Source organism: Lytechinus pictus, chromosome 16, assembly GCF_037042905.1.
Source record: "Lytechinus pictus isolate F3 Inbred chromosome 16, Lp3.0, whole genome shotgun sequence".
Lineage (NCBI taxonomy): Eukaryota > Metazoa > Echinodermata > Echinoidea > Temnopleuroida > Toxopneustidae > Lytechinus > Lytechinus pictus.
In genome coordinates this window covers 3,452,201-3,474,186 of record NC_087260.1, presented here as the reverse complement: position 1 = coordinate 3,474,186, position 21,986 = coordinate 3,452,201, and positions in this window count along the sequence as shown.

Genomic DNA, 21,986 nt, shown 5'->3' with positions numbered 1-21,986 from the left:
ATTTTCTTTTTTTAATTTGTTAGGTATTGGTTTAATTGCATTTCTTTTATAGTTAGTTTAAAGGAATAAAATGATCTTGTCAGCTTGGCTGAATCTGGCAATGCATTCCAAATATTAGGTCCATGATGTCTTAGTGTTTTATGTGCAAATAGTGTCCTGGGATTGTTTAAAGGGGAATCCAGCCTTGGCCATAAAATGTTGTGTTGGGAAGGAGAAAAATAAATAAAACAGAATGTTGAAAGTTTGAAAGAAATCGTACAAGTAATAAGAAAGTTATAGCTGCTTTAGAATTTAGATCACTAATACTATGGAGATTTCAAATTGGCAACTGGGTAAGTAAATTATGACAAGGGGCAAGGACAACTTTCCCATAGACCATGTACTTTATTATCAGGGATTTGTGGTTTTCTCCTAAGTACCCATTCACCTGGGGCAGTAATCTAAATATAACCCAGGTAGTATATTGTTTTATGTCCTCATGAAAGACAAATATAATTTGAAATAAAACTTTTGGGAAAATGAAATTTTAGCCATAATATGTATTGGAGTACATAGAAGAGTAGTCCTTGCCTTACATCACTATGACATCCCATATGCAGCCAATTTGAAGTCTCTATGGGTATAGTGATTACCAATATTTACAACATTCAAAAATTCATAACTTTCTTGTTGTTTGTCCAATATTGTTAAAACTTTCACCGATCAACTTGTCTGATTTTTCTTTTCCTTATAAAAACAAGTTTTTATTTGGGTTGGATTCCCCTTTAAGTGAATATTATTGCATGTTCTTGTTGGATATGAGTGTAAATTGTTATTATATGAAAATAAATCCGTGAATACTGGAGGAAGCATGTCGTAATTATATCTATACATAAACAGTGCTATTTGTAAAGTATTAATATCATTTATCTTAAATATTTTCAGACGATAAAAAAGAGGGTCTGTATGTGAAAGATATGCAGATTTTGAACAAATTCTAACCGCTTTCTTTTGCAATAAAAGTATATGATTAAGCCTTGTCTTGCAGCTATTCCCCCAAATGAGGTTACAGTAGTGAATATATGGTAAAATCAATGTATTATATATTATAACAAGAGATTTCTCTGGTAAGATTTTTTTTAGTCTACATAGCTAGTATTCCAATTCCTTTAGCTACAGAGGAAGACACGTTGCTTATGTGCGGAGTCCATGATAAATGCTTGTCTATTGTGATACTAAGGAATTTTACGTATTCTTTTTTATCTAAAGGCACATTATCAATTTTTATATCTTGTGTAAAATTTTCATTTCTATGAGATGATTGAAAATGCATAATATGAGTTTTACTTATGTTAAGAGATAACTTATTACATTTAAGCCATGATGAAACTTTATTTAATTCTAAATTCATTATATCTATTAATTCTGGTAAGTTCTTGTGAGATAACAAAATATTAGTATCATCGGCAAATATTAAGATGAAAGAAAGAATGGAAGATGAATTTACTATATCATTAATGTATATTAAAAATAACAAAGGTCCCAGAATAGAACCCTGCGGGACGCCGCAATTGATAAACGATACAGGAGATTTAACATCATTGATAAAAACGTATTGTTGCCTATTGGAAAGATAACTCTTAATCCATGACCAAACAATGCCCCTTATCCCGTAATTATACAACTTACAAAGTAAAATACCATGGTCAATGGGATCGAAAGCTTTACTTAGGTCCATAAATAAAGCAATGGTGTGATTTTTTTTTTGAGAGTGAGTTTACAACTTTGTCCAGCAATTTGGTTATTGCGAAATCGGTAGAGAATTTTTTTCTGAATCCAAACTGGGCTGGTGTAATAATCTTATTAAATGACAAAAAGGAATCCAATCTTTTGTAAACAATTCTTTCTAATATTTTTGATATGCATGGTAAGAGGGAAATAGGCCGATAATTTGTAACTTGAGTAGGATCATCTTTTTTTATAAATCGGGATTACTTTGGCTATTTTCAATAGCTCAGGAAAGCATCCATGCATTTGAGAGTGATAAGTTAAAAAATATATTCCAATTGAGAAACAATACATGTTACAATTTGCTTTAACAGTTTTGTACTAGCCTGTTGACTTCTTTGATGTTAAAGCTTGTACAATTTTAATTATTTCATATCGGTCTGCAGGGGCGGATCCAGCTTTCGCCAATAGGGGGGGCCGAAAAATATTTTCATCAACATTTTTCTCGATTGGCCGCTATAATCTGATTTTTTTTTTTTGGGGGGGGGGTTCAGGGGGTAGTCCTTACTAGAGACTGAAGTTTTAAGTATATGTTAGTTTTTATTGTTATAAACAAGATAAGGTATCTCATGTGGTCTTAATATATAATGCGAGCGCGAAGCGCGAGCTCAAATTCTTTGATATTTTATGTCCTTAGACCTGAAGATTCTGAGGAGATTTTATAATCATGAAAAAGATAAGTATCCAACTAAACAATGCGAGCGCGAAGCGCGAGCTGAAATTTTATCATAGTAACGTGAAAAGGGACTCAATTAGGACTGTTTTTAGTGATTAATGAAGAGGATTCAAGTATCACCAATTAAATAATGAGAGTGCGAAGCGCGAGCTCAAATTTTTTTATATTCCGACCTGAAAACTGGACAGTCTAAGCGCGTTTTTATTTAAATACAGAAAAAGCTGTGTGTCTCAAACAATTAAATGCGAGCGCGAAGCACAAGCTCAATTTTTGTATATACTGACATGATAAAGGAGCATTTTGACAAATTTTGGTAAGAATTTCCAAAGAGGATAGGTAACTCACAAATCAAACAATGCGAGCGCGCAGCGCGAGCTGAAAATATTGATATAAACAATTTGTGTAAAACAAACAAAATAATTAAAGCTTGATGTGCGAGCTAAAATATTGTGTGCAAATTGATTTCAGATCTGAATATATAAGTGTCATTTAATCCTCTTGAATGGGATTCATTGGCAAAGGCAATGCGAGCGCGAAGCGCGAGCGAAATTTTTTATATAAAGTTCTTTTTCCAATTCTTCTCCTCACCCTTTTCTTGTTTCCTTTCGGGGTCGGGCCGGCCGTTACGAGGTTGTGAATTACACATCCTGGGTATGATACCTCTTTCCTACTTTTCTTTAGTGTTTTTCCTATAGTACACTTTTTCTGCAGGTTGTCAAAAAATAGGGGGGGCCGGGGCCGGCTCGGCCCCCTCCTGGATCCGCCCCTGGTCTGTGGGAGTAAAAAACATTGTATTTTGATTTGGCTGGGAAAGATATTCTTTAAAATTCGTATTGTCACTAACTATCTTGGAAGCTAAATTGGGACCGATGTTTGTAAAGAAACGGTTGAATGATTGTGCGATTTCAGCCGGTTGAGATATTTCTTCATTGTCTATCTTAAGACTGTCGCCGTTGCTATGTGGTTTGCTTTTGTTAATCAATTTGTTTATAACTTTCTACGTGTAGTCCAGGATAGAAGAGGCATTACCTTGTTTTTTTATATATACAATATTTTTTTATGGTTTCTTGTCAATTCGAGGGTGCTGATTCCGAATCTGAATGATGCCACTCGTGTAACCTTGAGCATTTTCTGCAAATTGGCAAAATCCAATATGGCCGCCAAAATATTCAAATTACCCATGAAAATCATAAAATTGTCCACACATTGGCTTTAAAGTACATGCAATTGTGCTGCCGGAGTGAAATAATATCTGAAAAAATGATTTTTGTCAACATATTTATTTTCTTGATATCAAAATGGCCGCCATCATAGACCCCTGTACAATATGAATGGGGGAAATTAATTTTTACAAAATTGAGCACTGAAATGCAAGTAATTATGATCTATGAGTGAAGCAATGTCTGTAAACATGATTGCTAACGATATATATCATTTGTTATGTCAGTTATGTGATAAATCCTGTATTTTGATATTCAAAATGGCCTTCAAAAGCCCTAACACTATTATGTACAATGTGAATGGTGACACAAAAAAATCACAAGAGTGAGCACTAAAATGCATTTTGTTGAGATAAACGAGTGGAATACTGACTAAAAACATTATAGTTAACGAAATTTATTATTTAACATGCCATGTATGTGATAAACCCTGTATTTTGATATTTAATATGACCGCCAAAGGCCCTAAAATTATGATCTACGATGTGAGAGAGGACAAAAACAATCACAAGGTGAGCACTAAAACGTATTTTTTGTGGTGAATTAGTGGAATACTGTCTTCAAATATAATTTGCAACGAAATATATTATTCGGGTTTCATATTTGTGTTAAATATTGTATTTTGACTTTCAAAATGGCCGCCAAAAGACATTGACTGTATTATGTACAATCGATCTGGGAAACCAATTTTCACATGAGTCAGCACCATAACATGCATATAATTGTGATTTAAGAGTAAAATATTGTCTGAAAACATAATTCCTAACAAGATATATCATTCATTCTGCCAGGTAGGTGATAAATAATGTATTTTGAAAGTCAAAATGGCCGCTACAGGCCCTAACGGTAGGCCTATTATGTACTTTGTGAATGGGAACAAATAATTTTAACAGAATTTGGCTTTGCTTGACTAAATGGTGTTGCATGTATGAGTGAAATATCGTCTGAAAATATGATTTTGTAACCAAATAGATCATTTCTTATGTTATTTAGGTGATAAATGCTATATTTAAATTTCAAAATGGCTGCAATATGTTTCTTTGTGGAAATTATCTTTCCCCATTCAAATTTTACATATTAAGATAAGGGACTATGGCCGCCATTTTTCAATTTTAAAAGGCTGCATTCATCACCTTTATGACACAAGCTATGATATATTTCGTTAGAAATCATTGGGTTTAGACAATACTTAACACTTACATCAAAATTAAGCCATTTTCATAGTAAAAATTTTGTCAAAATTATCTGTTTCCAGTTACAATGTACATACTACTTTGGGCTATGGCAGCAATTTTGAATTTCAAAGTAAGGCCTTTATTACCTTCTCAACCATTATGTGATGTATTTAGTCAGAAATCATGTTCAAGACCAAATTTTACCTATACATCACATAGTTACGTGCGTTTTTGGTTCTCATTCTGGTGATGATTAGTTTCCCTATACGCATGTTAAAGAATTTGTAGGGGCTTGTGCGGCCGTTTTGAAATTCAAAATACAGTTTTTATCACCTATGGGAGAGGAAATGTTATATTTCATTAAAAAAATCACGTTTTCAAACAATATTTTCCTTATACAACATAATTATATGGATTTCATAGTCAGGCAAATCCTAATTCTTTCAAAAGTATTTGTCCCCATTTACATTGTAGATAATACTGTAAGGGCCCATAGGGGCCATTTTGAATTTTACAATACAGCATTTATGTCATGCATGAAAAATGAAATGATATGTTTCGCCAGAAATCATGTGTTTAGACAATATTTCACTCGTATAGATTACAATTACATTCATTTTATTGTTTTTACTCTTGTGAAAATTAGTTTCTTCATTCGCTTTGTTCATAATACAGATAGGGCCTATGGCAGCCATTTTGAATGTCAACATGCAGCATAATTACCGAAATTGCAAGGGAAATGATATGTTTCGTTAGAAATCCTTGCTGTCAGACAGTGTTACACCAATATTTCGCAGTTATTGGCATTTTAAAGTCAAACAAATTCAAAGGTTGTGAAAATTATTTGTCCCCTTTTATATATTGTACACAGTATAAGGGGTCTATGACAGCCATTTTGAATATCATAATACAGCATTTATCACATTAGATAGTATACAAATGACATAGTTTTGTTAATAGTCATGTTTTCAGACAGTAGTCCACTCGCAGGTCACAATCACATGCAATAATAGTGCTCTTGTAATAATAAAGTATACAGGGGTTATGGCGGCCATTTTGAATATCAATAAAATAAATATTTTGTCAAATATCGCTTTTCCAATTGGTATTTCACTTCTGCACAACAACTACATGCATTTTACAGCTAATGTGTTGGCAATTTTATGATTTTCACGGGTAATTTGCATATTTTGGCGGCCATATTGGATTTTGCCAATTTGCGGAAAATGCTCAAGGTTACAAAAGTGGCATCATTCAGATTCGGAATCAGCACCCTCGAATTGACAAGAAACCATAAAAAAACATTGTATATCTGAAAAAACAAGGTTCGACCCCTTGTCTATGGGGCCTATCCTGGACTAGTGGCATTTAAATTTCCTTCTGCATCTTTTAATTCCTTACAATAATAATCTTTTTTGTATGAGCGGATTACACTGTTAAGAGTATTGCGATATTTCTTATACTTCTTAAAACTTTGTTCAGACGGTTTAGAAATATACGATTTATAAAGTTTATTGCGTTTTTTAATTGAACGTATAATTCCTCGAGTGATCCATGGGTTTCTTTTATCATTTTTACGTTGCTTTCTTTGAACAAGTGGTATATTTTTATTATAATAATGAGTTAGTTTGTCAATAAAGTATTTGTAAGCTCTATTAACATCATGCTGAACCATAATTTCATGCCATTCTTCTCTTTCTAAGTCTTCAATTAAGGCCGAAATAGTATTCAAATTTTCTTTTCTATATTTTCTTCTATTCGGCTTTTTATTATCATTAAGCTTCAGAAGTGGAGAAACAAAAAATATTGGTAAGTGATCCGTCATATCATAAAAACACCACTATGATTATTATCATTAAAAGAATTGGAAAATATGTTATCAATTATTGTCGCTGACATTGGAGTTATCCTAGTAGGTATATTTATACATGGATAAAAATCATATGAAAATAGTGTATTAAAAAATGTATTTATGTTATTATCACTGGCATCATGATTTCCGATTAAATGTGACGTACTTTGTATATGATTTGACAAGTCAATATTGAAATCGCCAATTATGTAAATATGTTTATTTTCTCGTGAAATTTTATCCAATTCACTATCTAAGTTTTCAAGAAAGTTGTTAATATTGCTACCTGGGGGTCTGTATAATGTTCCTATGACTACATTTTTTCCAACTTTAATATCTATTTCAATGAATAAACTTTCTATATCTTCAAAATGAATATCTGTTCTAAGTTTATATTTGATATTTGAATTAATATACATTGCCACCCCTCCTCCTCTTCTTTTCCTCCTATCAATGTGTATCATGTGATAATTTGGTAAATTATAGATATTTGGAGAATTTGACTTCAGCCAGGTTTCCGAAATACCAATGACTGAAAAAGAATAATTGTTTAGAGAAGTTAAAAAAGTTTCGACAGAGTCAAAGTTTTTGCAGATACTTCTGGAATTGAAATGTAGTAAACTGAAGTTATTATTAACATCAACATTGTCATCGTTATTGTCTTTTAATTCAAAGGCTGATATAAATTCCTGTGAAGTATAATATTTGCAATTTTTGCATCATTTCGACTATGAATAGTGTCAATTTCATCCAAATGTGAGGTCATTTAAATACCATAATATAAGAGAAAGGACCAAGCAGGAAAGTGACAAGGGAAAAAGGGAATGGGGAGTGCAGAGGGGTGCAGGACGAAGGAAAACATCTTTCGAAAAAAATATGCTAACTTTGCCATTAACATTACGTACGTACAATGTGGTCTCAATTATACATATATATTTCCTATACATGGGACATGAAATATATTTCAACATAAGTAATTTAGCAGCTATGCATAACTTTTTGTTTTTCATTTGTAAAAAAACTATTCACCTTATTCGAATCTATCTATGGTGACAAATATAATAAATTTGATATAACTTTACTAGTTATCAATTCACTTCTATTATAAACAAATATATAAAATAAGCAGGTTACACCCGATGAGAGTTCAATTGACATAATCAAAGGGCTTACTATAACAGTTAAATCAATAACAACATGATATCGAATGAAAAGTACCAACTAAGAGCAGAGCTTGTAGGGTGAAGGCCCCTTTTCTAAAATATATATTATATAGATTCTGACAAAAACTGAAGAAAAAAATAAAGTAAAATAAAAATAATGATTAATTAAATGAATAAAGAAAAAAGATAAATAATACATGAAATAAATCTAAACAAATAAGAATAATTCATCAAAATGCATTTACATAATTGAGCTAAATTGCATTGCATTGAGAAATGCACAAATGCAATAATCTAATGTTCTATTCAATTTCAATTCAATATTTAATTTGCAAATATATAGGATGAAACATCGTACAAAGTAACTTCGAAATATAAGTTGATACAAAATTAATCATGGCTTTCCACGGAGGTTATATCTGTGAGGCTAGATCGCCAAGACATACTAAACATAACATAACACTAGGGGGAGGGGGGGGGGGGGGGTTTGTGTATGGCACATGCAAGTATAATGCATTTACCATTAACTGTTAAAATTAATAATTACTTTTAATTGCAAAAAACCCTTTACACTGTTTTTTTATAAGAAGACTTATATTGACGATTAGTTAATACTTAACGAATAAAATTACATATTTGGGACCTACATGACTTAGCTTAATGACTAGTCTTGAGACACCACAAATTATATTTACTGAAAAATAGTGTATTATAGTTAAAAACTTGATTATTATATTTACAGAGGTCTGAAAAAAGGAATAACAACTTCCTGTATACATATCTGATGATATAATAGGCATCTATCTAGCCGTATTCTACTCCGAGGCGCACAAGAAAAGAATTAATGAGAGAGTTCGGCCGAGTGTCAAAGTGCTAATTTAGCCAATACTGTTTAAAAAATAAGATTTCAGTCTAGATTTGAAGGTCTCCAGTGATGATATAATTCTTAACCCTATCTAGGCCGGGGTATTTTGGGAGTTCATATATGGCGGGGGGGGGGGGGGGCTCATCATCTATCGTATTTTGTAAATGAAGCCTGGCAGACAACTCACTAGCAGGGTCAGTTGGATGAAACGAAACATAATAATTGTGTATCGTCCGCATACATTATGAATGTTTACGCCATGTTAATGTGCAATTTTTGCCAGAGGACTAAAATAGAAAAAAAAACAACGGCCCGAGGAATAAACCTTGGGGCACTGCAAAAGGAAGTTTAACAGGAGATGATGTATTTTCACCGATCTTGACAACATGTGATCTTTCATGAAGATATAAGATGAAAACCAATCAAGTACAACTACTCCTATGCCACAACATTTCAAACGATCCAATAGCAAGTCATTGTCAACAGTATCAAATGCTGACGAAAGATCAAGCCGAATGAGGAAAACAGCCTTCTTGTCATCAACTGCACAAAGAATATCATTTGATGCACGATAGCGATTTCTTGCTTATATTTAAACGATATATCTATTAAAGGTCAAGTCCACCTCATTAAAATGTTGATTTGAATCAAAGAAGAAAAATCAAACAAGCATAATACTGAAAATTTCATCAAAATCGAATGTAAAATAAGAAAGTTATGACATTTTAAAGTTTCGCTTATTTTTCACAAAATAGTTATATGCACAATTTAGTCACATTGAAATGAGAGAATCGATGATGTCCCTCACTTACTATTTTTTATTGTTTTTTTATTGTTTGAATTACCAGGTATACAATATTTCATTTTTTACAGATATGACAACAAGGGCCAACTTGACCGAACCATTATTAAACAATGATAATTCCACATGTTCATAGAGGAATTATTTGTTGTTTCACTTGACAATGAGGAGAAAATTAGAATTTTTCATATTTCATATAATAAAATACAAAATTAATAGTGAGTGGATGACATAATCAGTCTTCTTATTTGCACACTGACCAGGATGTGCATAATTTATAACTGTTTTGTGAAATTAAGCGAAACTTTAAAATGTTATGACTTTCTTATTTTTCATCCGATTTTTATTAAATTTTCAGTGTTATGCTTGTTGGATTTTTCTCTTTTTGTTCAAATAAATTTTTGTTGAGGTGTAATTGTCCTTTAAGTCTTTAATATCGTTATTCAGCGACAACTTATTTGCTTTTAAACCTGTCAGAAACACTTGAGTTCACTGTTCTTGTTCATATTATGGACAGTAATATCAACATTTTTGAAAGCCAAAATGTACTTGTGTCATCAGCAAATTGATAAAAGGTTAACAAATTTGATGATTTACAAAGATTATTTCCAGGACAAATAACAGGCCTTGTGGTACCCCAACGGAAACATTTAAAGAAGAAGTGTCACTTTGCAGTTTTTCCAATCTTTATACTCAATGAATAATGACAGATATTTTAGTAGGTTCAGAAAATACTTATTGATTGCTTTTGATTTTTGGGGGAATTTGACTTTTATATTTACCCAATAATTCCATAATGTTTTCCAAGTCTATAACAAAATACTCACAAGATACATTTTTTTTCAAGTCTTTCTCTGAAATACATTGTTTAATATAGTTTGAAGAAGAATTACATTATTTTGGACCAGTTAAAACAATATTTAGCGCAAATCTAGCGCAACCTTCAGAGGTAAATTAATGAAAGGAACATTGGTGTACATCAACGTGTTCATGGCTGGGGTGGGGTGACCATAGGCGGCGGAAGCGGGGGGGGGGGGGGGGGACGTGTCCCCCCTAAATTTGAGGTGGGGGGATGATCCCCCTAAATTTTTCGTTGATATATAACTTTTTTTTTGCTTGTCAAAATGTTTTGGTGGTCCCCCGTAAATTGTTTCGCTTCCGCCGCCAATGGGGGTGACTGACACTTAATGTTCTCTGTGAGGTTGTTTTTTTAGTTTAAGGGGTGGGGATCAATATTATTGCTTCACGTGTCTATGCAACTCCAAAATATTTAGGGGGCAAACATGTAAAAGGTGCAAGTGAGCGACGCGAGCCGAAAAAAAAATTGTTTTGTTTTTTTTATCACAAAATCTAATCTTATTTTGACAAATACAGTAATTAGATATTTATGTCATATTCCAACCCTTTTCTTTTCCTTCCTTTCTTTTTTCCCTTCTTTCTTGGTTGAAAAACGTATGGAGGGTCCGTGGCCCCATTAAGCCCACGTCTCTATACGCAAGTTGGGGGGGGGGGGGAGTAGTCGAAGTTTATGTATAATGTTAGATTTACATAGAAAAGAGCATACTAACTGAAAGTGTAAGCTTTACATCGAGCAGTTTCTGATCAGTACTACTCACAAGTCTTTTCCGCCTCTCTATAGTAACATCGTGGATTGGCATGACTGATAATTAAGTAAATGTTCAGTTCCTCTCAGAAAAATATTACATGTAGAAATGAAAAATTAAACATAAGACTAGACGCGACTTTATTGATTGATAAAACTTATAGGTTAATTGTCGTGCATGGGTATACGATGAAATTAGTTTTATATACATAGGGGAAGCGGGGTATGTTGAGCAGAGGGGTAAGTCGTGCCCCCAGGCCGATAATGAATGAGTCAGACAATTAATGATGTGAAAATATCACATTAAGTTCGGACTAGGGTATAGGTTGAGCCAGCCAACATGGGCAAATTTAGCCATGGTAATTCATATGGTAATGTTAATTTATATTAAAAAAAAAAACTTAAAAAAAAACCTTGAAAAGTCATTGATACGCAGGCAGAAAGAACCAAATTCACAAAACAGTTTTTTTTTACTATTAGAGGATGTATAGAGAATTGGCAAGTGATAATACATTAAATTAAAAAAAGTGTCATGCTGGTTCTTGTCCCATACATTTTGTACATAGATTTTGTGGCTCAACTTACCCCATGGTTGGGGCAAGTTGAGCCATTTGACATCTTTTTTTTCCAAAGGTGACAGTGACTCTCAGTGTGGGGGTAGAATGTTATATTTAGGTAAAAAGAAAATGTTTCCCAAGAATCCAATTTTAAGTCAAGGTATTTATTTCTACAAGATTATTAATCATTTAAGTTCTAACATGGAAAAAGCAAAAATGACTCGACTTACCATGCCTTCCCCTATATACCCATCATAATTTCTCAATTATCAATCCCAGATCGCTGTCCACAAAGCAACTGAGTCTCTAAAATGCATGATGGATTTGATTATAACTGCATCACGGGAAACATTTTTAATGAGACTGTTAGCGGTACAGTATGATGACCATATAATGGTAAGCCGTAGTTAGGCGCTAAAATCCATTAAAAGCTAATTGGATATTATGTGCTTGATCACTGTATGCAGTTATTAACAAAATCTATAATGCGCCCACAATCTAAGCAAACGTGTGATGATAATCATTATCGCAAGACAAGTTGACCAAAATCTGTATTACTGTTTGGGGGCAATTGTTAGGTTATTAATAATGAAATAAATCACAAAAAATATACCGACCGACCCTAATTTTCATAAGCATTTTTGTCTAGTGACGTAATGAGCCAAACTTTGAACAATCATCCTTATACATACCATTAACCAGGATCGTTAACGTGTTTAAAACATTCCGAATATAGAGCCCCAATCACAATAGCAACATATTGGGCATCCTTCGAACAACGAGCAATTTCAGCTCATGTTTTTATTTCCGAAGACAGGATCAAAGTCTAACGTTTTGAGGTTTCGTGAACTCACTTAAAGGGGAATAAATATTGTATCAATTTAAGAGATGAAATATTTCGATGTTGAAAAGTGAAAAAAAAGAACCCAATAAATCAATTGAAATTAAACATGAAAACGTTAAAAAGACGGTTAAAGTTTGATTTAAAAAAATCTCACTCTAAAAAAAAAAGTATGGCTCTTTAAAAATGGGATCACGAGGTATATTTAATTCGAAATTGGCAGCTTAGAGAAATGGCGATATTGTCGATCGTTACTTAAATAAGAAATGATCGGTTTTCCACAAGGCAGTATGCCTTAACAAAAAATAGACTTATGATTCTAATAAAAGAGAGAGAAAAGGATTGTATATCATTCTGTGTATAAACCCTTTGTGAAAAATATATATGTCTAGAAACCGTCCGCGTTTATTGAACATTTCACGTAACTACTTTACTGTTATAACTTTGGTGTGGATTCTCCTATATGAAAGCACGTGTTTGGCCAAAAACGTTGTTTAAAATTGTTATAAACGCTGTTTACTTTATTTGAACCTCACAGTAGTTGTTTAAATTTAAACAGGTGTTTAAAATCTTAAACAACAATGTTTAAATTTTAATATTTAGTTCTCAATGCTTGGTTGTTTAAAAACTATCAAACAACGACTGTATATAGTTCATATAGTAAGCAGCGTTGTACAAAATTTTAGAGTATTCGTAATTCCTTACATCAAAGTACTTTTAAAATGGGAACATGTCATACATTTATACACCATCAAAACAACTACTGTAAGGTTCATAATAGTAAACAGGTTGTATAACAAATTCTAAACGGCCTTTTCACCGTTGACTTCCAGTGTGAATGCGCCAGTTTGTTTGTGATTGATTTTCTGCTTTCATTCTCGGATCATGACCTAAAAAAAATAGTCATAATGGAAATAACCGACGCAAGTCAACCCATCCCAGATCGAGTTACAGAACACTATGCACTTGACGGGCAAGTGGCTCTGATTGCAGTCCTCATCTGCATATAGAATCCACTGATGTTCATACTGTACCATCAGTTGCCTTTTATTGTCCCAATTAAGTACACGAATTGTTGATGGTTTGTAAATGGATTTTCTCTGTTGTACTGAATCATTCATGTGTTGCCGTGATCTCGGTATGAAATTCACACTGGTGCATGTTGTACTCCCAATTATAATCTCTTGCACATTGTTACGAAATAATTTTTGCTGGTATAGACTATAGGCGCAGCGGGTCGGCAGAGCTACTTTCTACTTCATCTTAATAAGCATTCAACACGTCGGCAGTGTATGTGCGCCCTCTTAAAGGATATAAGAGTGTCAAGTCGCTGAAGTTGTAACTACATTGTTGATCGATGCTTGTGATTTCGACACGTCTATCTTGATCACGATGATTGACTTACGGATTGCTGTGATTGTTTTAAGCTTTTTGGTCACGAATATCGAGGCACAGTCACCTGGAAGCACGTTCAACCAAAGTAAGAATTCGACGTCAATTTCTTTTACCTATGTAGAAATGACTAACAAGTAGGCTATATTCGGTTTAATTTCAGTTGCACCAGCGGGTGGAATATAGGGCTTTAATATGCATGCAGGCCTATTTAAATGTGATCGGAACCAAACAGTTAATTATTTTATTTTTATTTTTTCGTTATCAATAATTTCGTTTGTCATTACTTTGTTCATATTACTAAATTACAGCTTAAAGGCTTTCTACTGTCCTGATATTGGTATTTGATCGGATCGAGTTGAAAAAATATTGAATTATGCTTGTGGGCACAACATGTACTATGGACAATCATGTTATATATTTCGCATCCATTGTATTCTAAAATATGAAAATGGGTGCGATATACAAGACCTATATCATGTATATAGTTCTTCATCAGGTTTTTGTTCCTTCAAAATTGTCATAAAAAGACAGTATAAAGAGTTTGCTGATAAAGGTACTATTACAAAATGATTTAGATAACCGGTCCAATGTTACATTCATTAAGAATAGTTGAATAATGACAAACGAATAGTTAAAAAGTAATTTTTATAAGGCAGCATCCGATTTATTGTGCAAAATAACATTTCATGTTTCGTTTTGACATTTACCCTAAACCAATATAAATTACACATTTTTCATTTTTTTTGGAAGATTGTACATTTTTCGCATATGGCCTCTTCCTTAGCTTATAGTGCACCTTTATTCCTAAGTGTATGGGTTTCACAACGTTTCGCTTTGGGACCTATGCTATTCATTTCTATTATTAGCTGGTTATTGATAAATCTTTCTTCATAGCTTTATACCAATTCTGGGTCCCGTAACACAAAACTTAGCAATGATCGTACGGCAATCTTCTACGATTGATTCCATTGACTACAATGATCAATCGAGAAAATGAAGCGTACGATTAATCTTTGTGGTACGGGACCTATATGTCTTCAAACCGTAAATATTGAAACGGGACAAGCTGTAGAGTGGATAACACTGATTGATTGTGATATGATAATGTATAGCTTAGTCTTAGAAAATAAGACAAATATCATGTAATGGGTTCGCGCTTATACATTTTTTGTTTTCCCGGAGATAGGATATTTCATGTTAGCAATTACAAAATGTGTGTGTATTTGAGTTTTTTGTCAGACGTGTATCAATCAGATATCAATGTGCAGCCTGTCTACAGTTTTCCACCCCTTCTGGTTTACAGTCCTTTTAAAGACTCATTTCAAAAAGAATACTCTACTTTCAACCTCCACTTTCTCGGCTTTCCATTTCACCTCCATTTCTATCCACTTTTCTTATCTCAGTCCCTCCAGAACTTTACACGTGGTGTACCGTAAACCTCTTCCGCGATTGTACGTCCATACAACCATTCAAACTTTCAAACAGCATCCGAAGGTATTGATTTGTTATATTTTTATTGTTCGTATGCATTCTTGTTCCTTTTTAATGGATGAATTAAAGAGAATTTAAATTTGAATTGAAATATCCCTAAATTTTATACACAGTGCGAGCACGTAGCGCGGGCTGAAGTTTTGGATATAACAAATCGGGACATATTGTAATAATTAAACGTTTCTCTGATTGAGCTCGGGTTTTGAGCTTGCATTATTTTGTTTGGCTACATAATTATGTTCCGGAGATATGTTTAATTATTTCTAAGGTATTGATTAATCGCGGAAATGATTTACAGTACACCATGTGTAAAGTCCTGGATGGACTGAGATAAGAAAATTGGATAGAAATTGAGGTGGAGAATATAGACAGGCGAGAAAGTGGAGGTTGATAGTATATAGAGTATTCTTTTCGAAATGAGTCTAGTCCTTAAAAGGACTATAAACCAGAAGGAGGGGAAAGCTGAGTAGTAGGCAGGCTTGACTAGGTGGAGAATAGACAGGCGAGAAAGTGGAGGTTGAAAAAGTAGAGTATTCTTTTCGAAATGAGTCTAGTCCTTAAAAGGACTATAAACCAGAAGGAGGGGAAAGATGAGTAGTAGGCAGGCTTGAGTAGAAGGCTTGAGTAGGTGAGAGAAGGCTGGCTTGAGTCGGCGAATGAAGTAATAGCAGGAGCAGGAGAGTAGACCCGACGATTTTGTCAGGTTGACTAATCAGTACCTTAGAAATCAATATAATCAAGGGCGTACAATCGGATGGCAAAAAAAAAACGGGAGAAAAAAAGAAAAAGAGGGAGAAAGAAAGAGAAACGTAGTGGGGGAAGAAAAAATTATTGTATATGATATTACATAAGAAATATTTGTTTTCATAAATTTATGAAACATAATTTACTTATGCCTATGTGCTCATCATTCCTGGTGCTCGCACTTTTTAATGAGATATATAAGCCTATTGTACTAAAAGTCAATATACACCAAATATTTTTCCTCGCTCTTCGAGTTATTATTGTTTTATGTAGTGACATATGCTTCTTTTCATGACTACTTAAAGTGATTGCCCCCTTTTAAAAGTTTTAAGGTATGAATGTAGAACATTTCCAGTCCGTGCTTACGTTCGCATTAGTGGATTGGTATAAATATTATGTTTGCTCTTCATGAATTCCGAAAAACAGTCCTAAAAATGTCAATTTTTCTGGTCTGAATATCAAAAAGTTTTGCTAGCGTTCCCCCAATGCCGTGACCCACGGAACGCCACTGAATTTAATGAAAACAAAAATTAGGGTTAAACTCATAAGCAGTGGATGTAAGTATCATCTTCATGAATTTTAAATTATACCGTATCAAGGCTTTCGAATAAGTAAGTATCATCTTCATGAATTTTAAATTATACCGTATCAAGGCTTTTGAATAAGTAAGTATCATCTTTATGAATTTTAAATTATACCGTATCAAGGCTTTCGAATAAGTAAGTATCATCTTTATGACTTTTAAATATTACCGTATCAAGGCTTTCGAATAAGTAAGTATCATCTTTATGAATTTTAAATTATACCGTATCAAGGCTTTCGAATTCCTTCCGACAGGCCTGATATCATATATCGTGGAACCGAAATCAATCAATAACAAATTATTATTGACATTTAAAGTCATTAAAGTTAATTGGTACCCGAATAAGTTCGGGTACAAGACATTACTTGACATCGGGAAGCATGCGGGAGCGACATAAGGATATTAAAAAAAAAGAAGGGGTGGGATCTAAATTCAACCTCTCTTTTTTATTCAATCGTTTTGTATCGCCTGCAGAGCAGAGCGAGACTCGTCAACATCATCATAACTTAAAAAGATATGAACCTAGTTCATGGAATTTGGATATAAGGGTAATTAAGTATCAGTTAACAGTCTGCCGAAGTTTCAGGTCACATGACAAAGGTCGAAGGTCATTTAGACCATGTTGGGGGAATCAATATTGATATCTTAACTAAAGTTAAGTTTTTTTTATATTATCATAACTTAGAAAGTATATGGCCTAGTTCATAAAGCATAGACATAAGGATGATGGTGTATAAAAAAGATCCTGTCTGAGTTTCAGGTCACATGACTAAGGTCAAAGGTCACTTAATTAGGGTCAACGAACTTTGGCTATGTTGGGGTATTTGTGGAATTATCATCATAACTGAGATTTTATGGATCTAGTTCATGAAACTTGGACATATAAGAGCAACCATATATTCTTGCATTTTCTGTTCGCATCTCAGGTCACATGACTAAGATCAAAGGTTATTTAAGGTCAATGAACTTTGGCCGTGTTGGGGGTATTAGTTGAATTGACATCATAACTGTGAAAGTTTATGGATCTAATTAATAAAACATATACATAAGGGTGATCAAGTGTGAATGATTGTTTTTCACACGCCTTAGGTCACATGATCATGGTCAAAGGTCATTTTGGGTCCATGGACATAGTATTTTATTATCTTATGAATGTTTTCTTTTATGAATGATTATCTCTCAGTTTTGTCAGGTTATGTTGGCAGGTATTAGCCAGTTCACGGGTTCCATTCTGGGCATGATCAGAAGGAGGTACTAAAGTGACATGGTGAATTAATATTTGATGAGATAAGCTTCAGTCTTGATGTCTTTATTATTCATATATTATTTTGAAATGTGTTTTTCATTCGATCCACAAAAAACAACAATACGCCCACTAGCGACTGGTATTTCACAGTTGGCCAATTACATTGTTATATCAACATGTTAATCATTCAAAGTGAAAATGCAACAAATATATATATATAGGATTTTATTGTAATAAAAACTATCAAAATACAATCACAAGCAGTCAAAGACTGAAATGTGTAACTGTTTACATGTACAAATAGAAACATAACAGAATATAAAGCAAACATTATAAATAAATATTTATATACCATACAGATGCATACAGATGACGAAGAAATGTATCATAAGTAAGTACCAAAAGCAATAGCGTAAAAATGGAAAGCAAGAGGTGGAAATTGGAAAGAGAATAAGAGGAAACCTTAGGAATAAAAACTCATTATACAATACAAGACATTTAACAATGGTCACTAAAATGTAAGTTAAGTAGTAATTGAAGCGAGCACAAAAAAGGGTGAAAGTAGAGATGAGGATATATAGACTCCTGTAAGAAGTCCAAGCACTATGTTGATATTGCACATGAGGAGATTAATACCATCATATACTGTTCATTGATGTGCTATTTTAGTCACCTCGAATTCAAATTCTTCATACTGCTATGTAAGGCATGCTTACATAATATCTTGCTTTGAAATCTGCCTATCATAATGAAAGAAATTAAAGGTTATTTGACCAAAATTGCCCATAAAGTAACTACGAAATGGTGTATACATCACAGTAAACCGGAGCTTTGTTTCAAGATTGAATAATTGATTAATATGATCAATACATAATATGTGACCATTTATCTTAGACTCGTGTGTTAAAATGGCACTTTCAAATTTAATAATATTAATGATATTCTACTTTTGTATAGCACTTAATATATCGGACCGACGTATCCGGCTAAGCGCTTTAGAGATATCCCAGGACCAAAATCCAGTTGAAACCAATTAGAGCAAAACCAATTGAAACCAGTTGGCCAACTGGTTTCAATAGGGAAATTAGAACAACTGGTTCCAATTGAAACCAGTTGCCAATTGGTTCCAGTTAAAACCAACTGGGCAACTGCACCTCAGTCGGTTCCAGTTGTTTCAATTTCCCTATCAAAACCAGTTGAATCCAAATGGAGGCAACTGGATTCAATTTGTTCCAGTTAAATCCTATTGGAGGCAACTGGTTTCAATTGGTTCCAGTTAAAACCAATTGGTTTCAACTGGAACCAGTTGGAACTTCCAGTTGGAATGAACGTAATTAGTTACAAATTAATTAGCATTTGAACTATTGCTCATGCCATCACAGAAGCATTTTTAAATGTCTGTGAATACCAATGTAAAGGGCATTGATATAATGTAGACTTTCATCCATATATATTTATATGGAGGAGCTTCGCATATATGTATTTGTATTTGATGTAATTTGGTAACAATTAGTGGTGTATTGTTATATTTTTTTCTGTTAAAAATTGTAATCTATAATATATATGAACATGTTTTTCACTGCTAACTCTTCTAAACATTTATCTTAAACAATTGAGGCACTTGAGAAAGAAAATAAATGAATTGATAAATTGTATATAAATGACGATGAATCACATAAAACATTTGTCTGTACACATTGGCAGATAATATGCAAATTAACCGGTTTCAATTGGATCCAGTAGGGTAACTGGAAAATTTTCCAACTGGAAACCAATTGGAAGTAATTTCCAGTTACCCAACTGGTTCCAGTTAGGATTTCAAGTTATCCAACTGGTTCCAATTAGAAGTAATTTCCAGTTACCCAACTTTCCAGTTAGAAATAATTTCCAGTTGGAAGTCATTTCCAGTTACCCAACTGGTTTCAGTTAGAAGTCATTTCCAGTTACCCAACTGGTTTCAGTAAGGATTTCCAGTTACCCAACTGGTTCCAGCTAGAAGTCCATTTCCAGTTGAAAGAAATTTCCAGTTACCCAACTGGTTCTAGTTAAGATTTCCAGTTACCGTAACTGGTTCCAGTTAGAAGTCATTTCCAGTTGGAAGACATTTCCAGTTACTCAACTGGTTCCAGTTAGGATTTCCAGTTGTTTCCAACTGTTACATTCCAGCTAAGACCAATTGAAACCAGTTGAAACCAGTTGGAATTCCAACTGGTTTCAATTGGATTTTGGTCCTGGGATATTTTTACCCCGGTTACCGGATTCAATCAGTCATTTCCGCACACAATGTGTGCACATCCCCCATTCACTGGCCAGGGGAGTATTCCGGTCAGTCGCCGGTGAGGCGTACACAGTGCTGGACGAGCTACAATGACTTTCACATCCTACCGGGTACCCATATAGCACCTGGGTCAAGATTGTGGATTAACGCCTTGCCATATGACGCCAGACCATGGTGGGATTCGAACACACGACCCCCTGTTTACAAGGTGAGAGTCAGAACCAGTATATCATGGCTCCTCCACATAATTTGGGAAAAGGAAGTTCAGTAATAAACAAAAATAGTTGATAAACAGTTTTTCTCAAGAAAAAACTGTGTTTATCAGTTGATAAACACATTTTTTAAATAGATAAGCTCGGTTTATTTGATAGAGTTTATGAGGAAAGTAGAGTTATTCAAATCTGCTCATGAGAGTGCGTTTCATAATCAGTTCTGCAGGGGAGGGGGGGGGGGTGGGGGATTCGGTGAAACTTCGCTTCTGCATCCGGTCAGACATGGGGAAAATTTTCTCTCCTTCCCTCAGTCTGTCTGTCAGTCTTTCTCAGACACTGACACAATAAACACACATCTATGCATACCAGTAATTATTCTCATATTATTTTATATTCTTTCCCACTATTAACCTTCTCTTGAAAAATAGTTTAATTGACTGCTGTCAGATCTCATGATGTCACAGTAGTATCATCACATTTAAGTACAGCGAGCATCATCTTGTGCATATCAAATTTCGGCAGCAATTATATAATCATAAATTGGTAATTAATAAACGAAAATTATCAAGATCAGAAAATTAAATATAAAAAATAAAGTGTTTATTAAGGAATCCATTTTGACAACAACATTCAATTCGATTCTACCAAACATTAGTTTTGCATCAACAAATAAAAGCAAATGCATCTATAAGAGACTGTTACTGGATCGGGTTATTATGGGGGGGGGGGGTAAATGTTTCAAAATAGGATGAAGTACTTTTTCTACACTTAAGTCTTAATGTACAATGTTTGTTTCAATTTCATTCAAAAGATATCGGTTAAAGTCAGGCAGCATATGTTATGATTTTTGGGGCTACTTCGACAAATTGGCTAAGTCTGGTTTTTCACTTCTATGTGATTGTTGACATCACAAAGAACAACTTCCAACTTGGTGTCAAATTTCTAATTGTCATCTTGACCATGTTCGGAGTCAAAATGTGGTAAATAGGGGTCAATTTTTGAAAATGTCCCGATTGTGTCAAATGATACATCAAATTGTTTGTCTTGTTATACTGAACAAAAAAGTGTACACAATTATATACCCGTGACCTTCCGTTCAAAAAGTTATGGCATTAAAGGTCAACGAACTTTAAATTTGAAGGCACAGATACTCCAAAAGTGTTAGGAAGATAATGGACCTACTACTCAAAGTAGTAGGTCCATGTGAAGATGAATAGCGAATTAAATGATTTATTTCAAAGAATGCCTTATTTAGCATGTTTAGTGGATAAAAAGGATAAGTCGGGTCACATGCATTTGACCTTTCGTTAAAAAGTTATGCCTGGAGAGGTCAAAATGTCAATGAACTTTCATATCAACACAATCAAGGCAAAAATATACTGTAAGTATTGAAAAAAAAACCCCCAGATTTTTGTGTTTTTGTGTACGCGTATATAATTCATCTTGATACGGAAATTCAAGTTTGACAATTTTAAGAATACATTAGGGTCTATATATACCGCAAACAGGGTCAACA